The following is a 9,608-nucleotide window of genomic DNA, read 5'->3' on the forward strand; positions in this document are numbered from 1 at the left end:
AAAAACAAAAAACTTTTTTTGTTTCCTCATTCAGTATAGTTTCCCTATTTGGGAAGGTCTGCTCTGTTCACACTACAGAGGAGCTGGAGAGAAAACAAAGGGACATCAGTAGAGATGTTATCCTTCCATAAAAAGCTTGTGTCTCCTTTTCTTTAAGATATTGTTCAAGATTCCCCTTCTTTATAAATATGGCCTGCTTCACATGTTACTGTCACAATAACATTCTAGTAAGATCTAAGACCTCAGAACTCATCTAATAAAACCTCTCCTTTCCTTATTTTACAGGTAAGGGAATTAAAACCCAGAGAGGAATCTTAGCCAAGGTCAAAAGGTTGTATATTATAGAAGCACGATTCAAACCCAGATGCTCTGATTTCTAATTGAGGGTTCTTACCAATGTTCCACATTGCCATTGCCTTAGCATCATCCCCTACCCTCCTCCCCAGATTTATATTTCTCTGAAACTAGTATATATGCCATGGCCAAACAGAGCTTGGCTTTGTATAATTCTCATCCTGCTCTACTTCGTATTTATTCTTCATTACCACTAGTGAAGAGAATGAGAGAGGGAAGTGTTGACTAGCAGACTCTATGCCACCAAATCTCAGCCTTTTCTCTACTCTTGGACTTTGGGAGAACCACTTTCTCCCCCCATGTCCATCATAGTTAAGCAAACACAGTTACTTCATTCAGACATGCAAAAGGAGATTATGGGGTACGGATTACAGTTTTGTTTTGTCCAGTCCTATGATTTTATCAGTTTGGATACTTCTTCCATTAATATAGGTTAGCAACTCTTCTGAAACTTGTAATCTTTAAAGAGATGCTTGAGGTAATGAGAAGTTAAGTGACTTGTCTATGGTCACATAGCTAGTATATATTAGGGACAGGACTGGACCAACTCTAAGGCTGGTCTTCTACTCACTGTACCATATTGCCTCTTCCAAATTACATTCAGCAGAAGTATATAATGCAGCCTGACATTGTTCAGCTAGCTGTGAAGTATGAAACATTCCCTTGCAGGTGCCCCTGTTTCCATCTTTCTCTTAGTCCATGAATCCATTGTCCTTTAGGTTCTGTTTCTTGAAGTTACACTTCTTCTCGCTGTCCTACCCTATTTCTACCCTAAGTTGAATACTCTTAGTTATCCTTTGGCTTCTGAGGAGTCAGTTTCATTCCTATTTGGGCTTCAGGCAAACCCTTCTAGCTGACATCCAGTTGACTGCTACTCTAACAGTGTCCTTCCTCATCATCTCTACTGATGTCCCTTTGTTTTCTCCCTAGCTCCTCTATTCACTTTGGCATTGCCCTCAGGTCTACATATCCACCCTTCCGCCTCATGGTAAGACATGTTGCATCTCGGTTTCTTTTCTTCCTAGTTTTCATTAAAACTTCTTACCTAGTTTTCATTAAAATTATCCTTTAGTGTTTCTACAACTATAATCTTCCTCTTCCGCCCATCTAAATCTACTCAAGGTCTCTTCTTTCACTCAGTGTGGTCTATTATTTCCTATCTCCTATCTCTATTATAGAAGTATTCACATACATGTCTTAATTGTTTAAAATATGACCTTGAATTTATATTTTAACCCTAGAAACTTCTATTTTGATCTAATACGTTCTCAATAACTTTGGGGAGAAGATATATTTTGCTTCATGACCACACATATTTTGAACATCAGATGGAGCCCTGAAAATTAGGAATAAATAAAAGTCAGATTTTATAATTAATTAAATTAAATTTCACATACATTAAAAGAAGTTCTCTTTTTATTAAGGAACTTTACAATGAAACATCCTGTAAAATGAAGAATCTATTTGTAATGAAAGTATCATTCTTCTTTGTTTTGTGAGCTTCTGTGGTTGTAATTGTTTCTTCTACTAATGTGCATTATTGTGTGTGTGTGTCTCTGTTGTATGTGGTCTTCTGTGTTTTCCTTAGTATTGTACAATATGTCCAACCTTCCTTTTTCTTGCACTGTTGTTGTAAATTATCTTCCTTTGTAATCTGCTGTAGGAGCATCAGGAACATACTGGGTTCTAGCACAGAGTAACTAAGCCTTCAATAAATTCTATTAGCCAATTTTCATGGTGATTTTGCTATATAATGGTACAGTGAGAAAACGGGGGTGGGGGCAGTGCTTGTGAATTCATACATTGCTACTCTTAGACATTTGCCTTGGCTATATTAGATAGACAGGTCTACACACACACATACACACACATGTATACATATATATAGACACACATAATATACATATACATTAATATATATACATATATCTGTCTATGTGTTTATACATATACATAACTAAGTTATTAATGTTCCCCAGAATGCTTCCTTGCTTGGAAGAGAATTTTGTTACACGGTCCATTTTCCCAAGTTTGAAAATATTGAATGTTGCAAGAGTGTTATATAAAGCTAACAATATCACTGCCAGCCTTTTAATAGCGCAATTAACAGAAATTTCATGCAAAATAGTGCACATAAAATATACTAACTCAGCAGGACTATACTTGAAAATACCATTTTCAATTACACATTCCAATTTCACCTATTTTTCCACAAAACCTGTAAAAATGGTTCATCATTATACTTGATAGTGAAAAATATCCAATGGCCAAAGCCCTTCATAAATTAAAATTTAAAAAGAAAAACCTGGACAGTTTTCAATTGTGCCAGATGAGATTGCTGGATTTACTGTTGGAGGTATTTAATAAATGGGAAATTCTAGCTCAGTAGACTTAACTGCATTTATTAGCATGTGTGCCATCAATACACATATGAAATATAGAAAAAGAGAAATTCTTTTTATCTCTTTAAAATCTTGTTAAGTAACTGGAGTTACCATAATACCATGGAAAGAATCATGGTTTAGTAGAGTTTTGAACAAAGAGTCAGCTGGTTTCAAATCCTAGCTCTGCTACTTAAAACCTATGTGACCTTAGGCAAGTTGCTTTCTAAGCCTCAGTTTCCTTATGAGTTAACTTCTAATGTGCCTACCAGTTATAACTCTATGGTCTATGAAGAGGCTAGAAAACCTCTCTTCATTATAGCTCTTAAGAAAAGTCTAGGACAGGGAATAAAATTTTTAAAAATTTCTTTGAATCTAATGAAGGGGAACATAACATGGAGGACAGAGAGGTGACCTCAGAGTGAGGAAAATCTGGGTTCAAATCTCGCATGTACTAGCTCTGTGACTTCTCAGTGCTTTAGGTCAGAGGTATCAAACATGGGAGCCATGCCACTGACCACACTCCCAACTCCAGCAGAACCAGATTAAAGTGTAATTGGGAGATATTTAATAAATTGATTACAACAAAACATGTTAATGAGTGGTTTTCTAAGATAATATGTGCCTGCAGGGATCCTTCTATAGAAGTTAGTGATTGCAAGTTCCTTTCTGAGTTTGACACCGTTGTTCCAGGCAGGTCTCTGACTATAAGTTGCAGAGAAGGTGCTGAACGGCTTTGGTAGAAGGAATTCTCTCATTCAGATTACTGGTGATACTAATGAAGTCACTGGACCAGTCCCTTGTGGGATGGAAACCCTGGGAAGTTTCACACTCATATTGGGCCTCCGTATAGAGTCAACTTTTGACTATAACATAATAGATAATGTTTACATTTGGTTTTCTAAGTCATTCTGTACCTGCAGGGATCCTTATGTGTGGGTTTAGTGATCCCCAGTTTCTATCTGAATCTTTAAAAAGACAACAGTTTAATATACTATATAAACTTAAAATCCTTTATATTTGGATTTTGCAAAGACCATGTGTCTTCATTGTGCATAGAACCTAGCACAGTGCAGCTAAGTGGCACAGTGGATAGATTGCTGGGCCTGGATCAGGAAGATCTGAGTTCAGTTGTGACCATATGTTCTTACTAATGTGTGACCCTGGGCAAATCACTTAATCACTGTCTGCCTCAGTTTCTCTATTGGTAAAATAGGGATAATAATATCACCTACCATATTGTGAGGATCAAAAGAGTTATTTATAAAACCCTTAGTGCAGTGCCTGACTCAAAAGAGACAGTTAATGCTTGTTTTCTTCCTCCCTTCTCCCTTCCTTCCTTCTTCCCTTCCTTCCTTTTCTTCTTTCCTTTCAAAGCACTGGAATAGTAGTGAGAGAACCTGAGTTCAAATCCTGGCTTTGCTTAATTTACTTCCTGTGTGACCTCAGCTAAATCATTTAACCTCTCAGGGACACAACTTCATTATATTTAAAACAAAGACTTGGAGTTGATGACCTCTAAGGTCTCATTGGCTCTAATTCTATAATCTTATGGAACACTAATTCATTGTTGGTAGATTTATATTTGTAGCATATACTTTTTGTGGTAACCAAGAACTGGAAGTTGAGGGGATGCCCATCATTTGGTGAATGAATGGCTGACCAAGTTGTGGCATATGAATGAAATGGAATACTATTGTGCTGTAAGAAATAATGAACAGGCAGACTTCAGAAAAGCCTGGAAAGACATATGAAGCGATGCTGAGTGAAGTGATCAGAACCAGGAGAACATTATACACAGTAGTAGCCACAGTATTTGATGACTGACTTTGATAGATTTAGCCCTTCTCAGTAATGCAAGGACCTAAAACGATTCCAAAGGACTCATGATGGAAAATACCAACCACATTCAGAGAAACTATGGAATCTGAATGCAGAGTGAAGCAGACTATTTTCTTTTCTGTTTTGTTTTGTTTCTCATTGTTTCTCCCATTCATTATAATTCTTCTATGCAACATGACTAACATGAAAATGTGTTTAACAGGAATGTATGTGTAGAGCCTATATCAGATTGCATGCTGTCTTGGTGGGGAGAGGAGGTGAAAATTTAAAACTTATGGAAGTGAATGTTGAAAACTAAAAATAAAAAAATAATAATAAAAATTAGGGCATCAGAAAAAAAAATAAATCTATTATCTTCAACAGTGACTAAGTCCTTCTTTTAGCCTGCAAAAGTCTATTTCATCTATAGTGTAGTTTCAGAGTTTGCAGATATGCAAGAGCCCAGAACTGAAAAAGAGGAGGAGGATGGGCTTGATTGAATTGGGGGAGCATTTTGATCAGCTCATTCCATGACTCCAACTTTCTCCTTTGGATACCACTCGTATTCTCTCAGTCAAGATCTGTAGCTGCAAATCGTGGAACACATGCTGTCAGAAAAATGAAAATTACAGACAATTCAAAGGACAAAGGAAAGAAAGATACATGGGTTGGGGTAACTAGGCTACAAACTACAAAATTAATTATTTAGACTTGTCCATATGAAGTAACATCAAAAGTATCATCAAAGATAAGGATTATCAGACAAGAAAGTGGACCAGTCATCTATTAAGAGTGAAGGATACCAGAGGAATGGACTATTGGATTCGTGTCCACAAAGCATATATTTTAAGAGAGAAGGAGAGGGAGAGGGAGAGGGAGAGAGAGAGAGAGGGAGGGAGAGGGAGAGGGAGGGAGGGAGGGAGACAGAGAGAGAGAGAGAGAGAGAGAGAGAGAGAGAGAGAGAGAGAGAGAGAGAGAGAGAGAGATGGTTTAGCACAGTAATCTCCATGTTTCTGTGGAGAAGTTATGAAAAGATGTGGACATGAATCTCACAGGATGAGAGGGCATAAATGGGATCCTTTTTTGCACTGGTAGAATGTCCTGGATCCGTCAGGGTATTAAAGGAACTGAACCATTTTATACTAGTATTATAAAATAGTAGAAAACAACATTTTAGTAATACTAGTGTATTTTTTAAAGCAACAGCATTGAATAAGAAATAGTTTTTATTCATTACAGAAGCACAGAATCTCAAGAGTTGTAAGAGAGCATAAAGTCAACACATACCTAAACAAAAATCTCCTTTTTAACACCCCAATAAGTGATTACCCAGCCTTTCTCTGAAGAGAGAGATCATTATCACCCATTTTCTTCTTGTTGTACAGACAGTTTTCAGTCCTTCAACTATTCATGACCCCATTTGGGGTTTTCTTGGCAAAAATACTGGACTAGTTTGCCATTTCCTTCTCTAGATCATTTTACAGATGAGGAAACTGAAATGGGATTAAGTGACTTGCCCAAGGTCACACAGCTAGCAATTGTCTGGGGCCAGATTTGAACTCAGGAGATGAGTCTTCCTGACACCAGACCTGGCACTCTTATCCACTAAGCCACCTGAACACTCCCCATTTTCTTAGCATTTAGTTTTATGGAGATTATGAAGGGAGCTTCTGGCACTTTGAAGCATTTTAGAAATTGATGACACTGGTCTTTTATTGTCTAATCGTATTGGAGTAATTGTCATCAGAACATGGCTTTTCTTTTCCTTGCAGCTACATCTGCAACTCCAACCAGACTTGCCATTTGACTATCTCATCATTCAGGCAAAACATAACATGATTTTTAGTTTTGATACCTTTTTATTTTTTATGCCACAGTCTTTTTTTTTCCTTCTTCTTTGTGCTGTCATTTAGTCATGGCTCTTAATCTCTATCTGGATACCTCTTGGTGTTGTTTTCATCTACACACTGTGTAATTCTCCTGGTTTTGTTTTCTTCATTCTGTATCACACAGGGCTTCCCATATTTCTCATCCTTTTTTTTCTTTTCTTTTTGTAAGGCAATTGGGGTTAAAAGACTTATTCCGAGTTACATAGCTAGTATCAAGTGTCAAAAGCCAGATTTGAACTCAGGTCCTCCTGACTCCAGGGCCGGTGACTGCCCCATATCCATCCTTTCATGTACTACTATTTGTTCAGTGATTTCCCAACAGATAGATATGCACTTGCGTGATTTCCATTTTTTTTGTTTCCACCAAGAGTGTTGGTTTGAATTTTGAGGTATGTATGTATGTGTGTATATATATATATATATATATATATATATATATATATGGTGTTTATTTCTGTCCATAATCCTCTTAGGCCCGTGCCCACTAGTGGGTTCCGTAATCTAGCGCTATGAATTGTAGAAGAGTAGTTAGCATACACTTGCTATCTCCATCATCTCATGCCACCATCAACTCTGCTGCTCATTTGCCATCTGGCCCCTACCTACACCACCAAAACTGCTCTCCAAAATCACTAATAACTCCTTACACCGTATAGAATGGTCTTTTTCAATTCTCATAGTCCCTCTGTAATGTCTAACCCCAAGCTTTATTGTCTACTATGTGCTGAGGCCTCTGCTAGGAGATGGAATATAAAACAAACAATCCCTACTCAGTAAACTTACGTTCTAATGAAGAGGAGGACACAGGATGTAAACAGAAATGGTAGTACATGATCATTTGAGAAGGGAGAAAACTTTTAACAGGTTGGAGAATCAGCCAAGGTTTCTCCTAGGAGGTAGGACATAGGTTAAGGTTTGAAGAAAGCTTGGGATTGTTAGAGACAGGACTGAAGAGGTGATGTTTTCCAGGTGTGATGGACAGCATATACAAAGACACTGAGAGAGGAGAGAATAACAAGCGGTTAGGCTAGAGCATAGGGCGTATGAAGGGGATGAAGTCCAGAAAGATAGATTGAACCCACACTAGGAAGCACTTTAAATGCAAATCTGAGGGGTTCATATTTTAGGGAGCCACCAAAGAGTTCTGAACAGCAAAGTAATGTGGGCTGACTTGTGCTTTCAGAAAAAAAGTATTTTGCCAGCTCTGTGGAATATAGATTAGAAAAGGGAAAGACTGGAAGTTAAGAATTCAATTATGAACCTGTTGAAATAGTCTAAGAAATAGACTGTTTGAACTAGAAACAGGTGTTTGAACTCTAGAGGTGGCTGTGAGAGTACAGTAAAGGAATAGATATGAGATATTATGGAGGCAGAATTGAAAAGATGTGACAACTAATTGGTTATGGAGAGAGAAGCAGAGCATTGATGGTATATCCCTTTTCAAAAACTCAAGCAAGGTCGTTACCTCTAAGAACAAATATAAATTACTTTATTTGGCATTAAAGCCATTTGTAACCTGACTCCATCCTACCTTTCCAGCCCTATTGCTTCCCCCTTCATGATTATTATGGTTCAGTCAAAATGGCCTTCTTTAGGTTCTTCAAACATGGCTTTCCACCTCCCATCTCTGTGCCTTTGCATTGGAGGGGCCACCATGTCTGAAAAGTGCTCCACCTTCACCATTACCTCCTAGATTCTTTTGTTTCCTTCTTGAGTGCCACTTTCTATTTGAGATTTTTTTTGATTCCTTCTACCTCCACCATCTCCCCTTCACTTTACCATATATCTATTTTACATTGTTGTTGCTGTGTTCATCCTTTGTTGCCAAAGAAGACGGTGCCATCAGAGAAATGATGACATGACTTGCGCTTGACTTTGTTTTGAGTGAGGGAGGGCTGTGCAGGTCGCCAGCCTCACTTCTCCTCCAAAGCCCTCTGGATCCAGTGACCTGATATTCCTCAGAATGAGTGGAAATGACCCAGGATGCAGTGGAAGGCCTTGGGCCCATTAGGCCAAGATCTTTGCAGGCGCTCGCTTAGGGTAAGGCAACTCCCATTCATTGAATAGGTCTGTTTAAGAAGTAGCCAGGGCATGGCCCCTTTAATGAGTCAAGGAAAAAGAAAGACATCAGGCTGGGAGGGAAACAGCCACAGTTACTATTGATTAATCACTCTGAAGCCAGGAGGGTCCAGAAGAGCGGCCTTAGGCAGGGGCTCAGTATTGTCTGAGCTTCAGAGTGCAGTAGGTTTAAGGTTTTGGGAAAGGAGGGGAAGGGAAGGGAAGGGAATGGGAGGAGAGGGCTCCTCCAGTTTGATTGTAAGCTTTTTATAGACTTTTTCTTTTGTCTTTTTAACCCCATTTGTAGCATCATATCAGTTAGTAAAATTTTATTAAGCACCTACTATGTTCCAGGCACTGGGTTGAGTAAGCACTAGGTGTACAAAAAGAGGTAAAAGCCAGTCCCTGTCCTCGAGGAGTTTGAAATCTAAATGGTGAGAGAGGAGACAACAGACAGACAAATATATATGTTACACTTGACTATCATGGCTCTTACTGCCTGAGGGCCAGGTAGTTTAGATTTCACCATTTTACGCCTCCCCCAGATTTCTCCAGTACCCTTTAAAGAGATTGGATATTGTGTTTATGATCTCTGCAAATGACCTCAGCCCCCATCGATGATATTCTCCTAAATGTTGATGGTGGCCCCTGGGACCCCAATTCCATTTTGCCACTGACAGTCACATTTCACAAAAAATATTTGCTTCAAAAGGTATAATCACTACCCATGTGTGATTTATATAAAATTGCTTACCATCTCAGAGAGGGAGGGAGAAAATTTGGAATTCAAAATTTTTTTTAAATGAATGTTAAAAATTATCCTTACATGTGATTAGGGGGAAAAAGTAAAATATTATTTAAAAATAAAAGCAAAAGAAGGTATCACAAATATACAAATTCACTTCCTCATCACATAGGAGTCATAATCCCTCTTTTGTACCACTTTAGTCTCTGGGGGAGGGGAAAAGGATTAGGTTCATAGCTTAATTCTGTTCTAATAGAACACAGTCCTAGTTCCAAGTCTAAAACCTGTCTCAGGCTCAGGTGCCTCTCAGGGCTTCCATGTCAGACTGGCTGACTTTACTCTCCTGCCTGCAGTCCTGGC

General features: G+C 38.4%; 1 protein-coding gene across 7 annotated transcripts in view; it reads left to right on the forward strand.

Moving 5' to 3' along the window:
• NPAS2 (neuronal PAS domain protein 2) overlaps nt 1-9,608 on the forward strand; it is a 244,707-nt gene that overhangs the window by 63,199 nt on the left and 171,900 nt on the right. The gene's annotated exons all lie outside the window — the stretch shown is intronic.

The sequence above is a fragment of the Notamacropus eugenii genome, chromosome 5 (assembly GCF_028372415.1).
Source record: "Notamacropus eugenii isolate mMacEug1 chromosome 5, mMacEug1.pri_v2, whole genome shotgun sequence".
Taxonomy (NCBI): Eukaryota; Metazoa; Chordata; class Mammalia; order Diprotodontia; family Macropodidae; genus Notamacropus; species Notamacropus eugenii.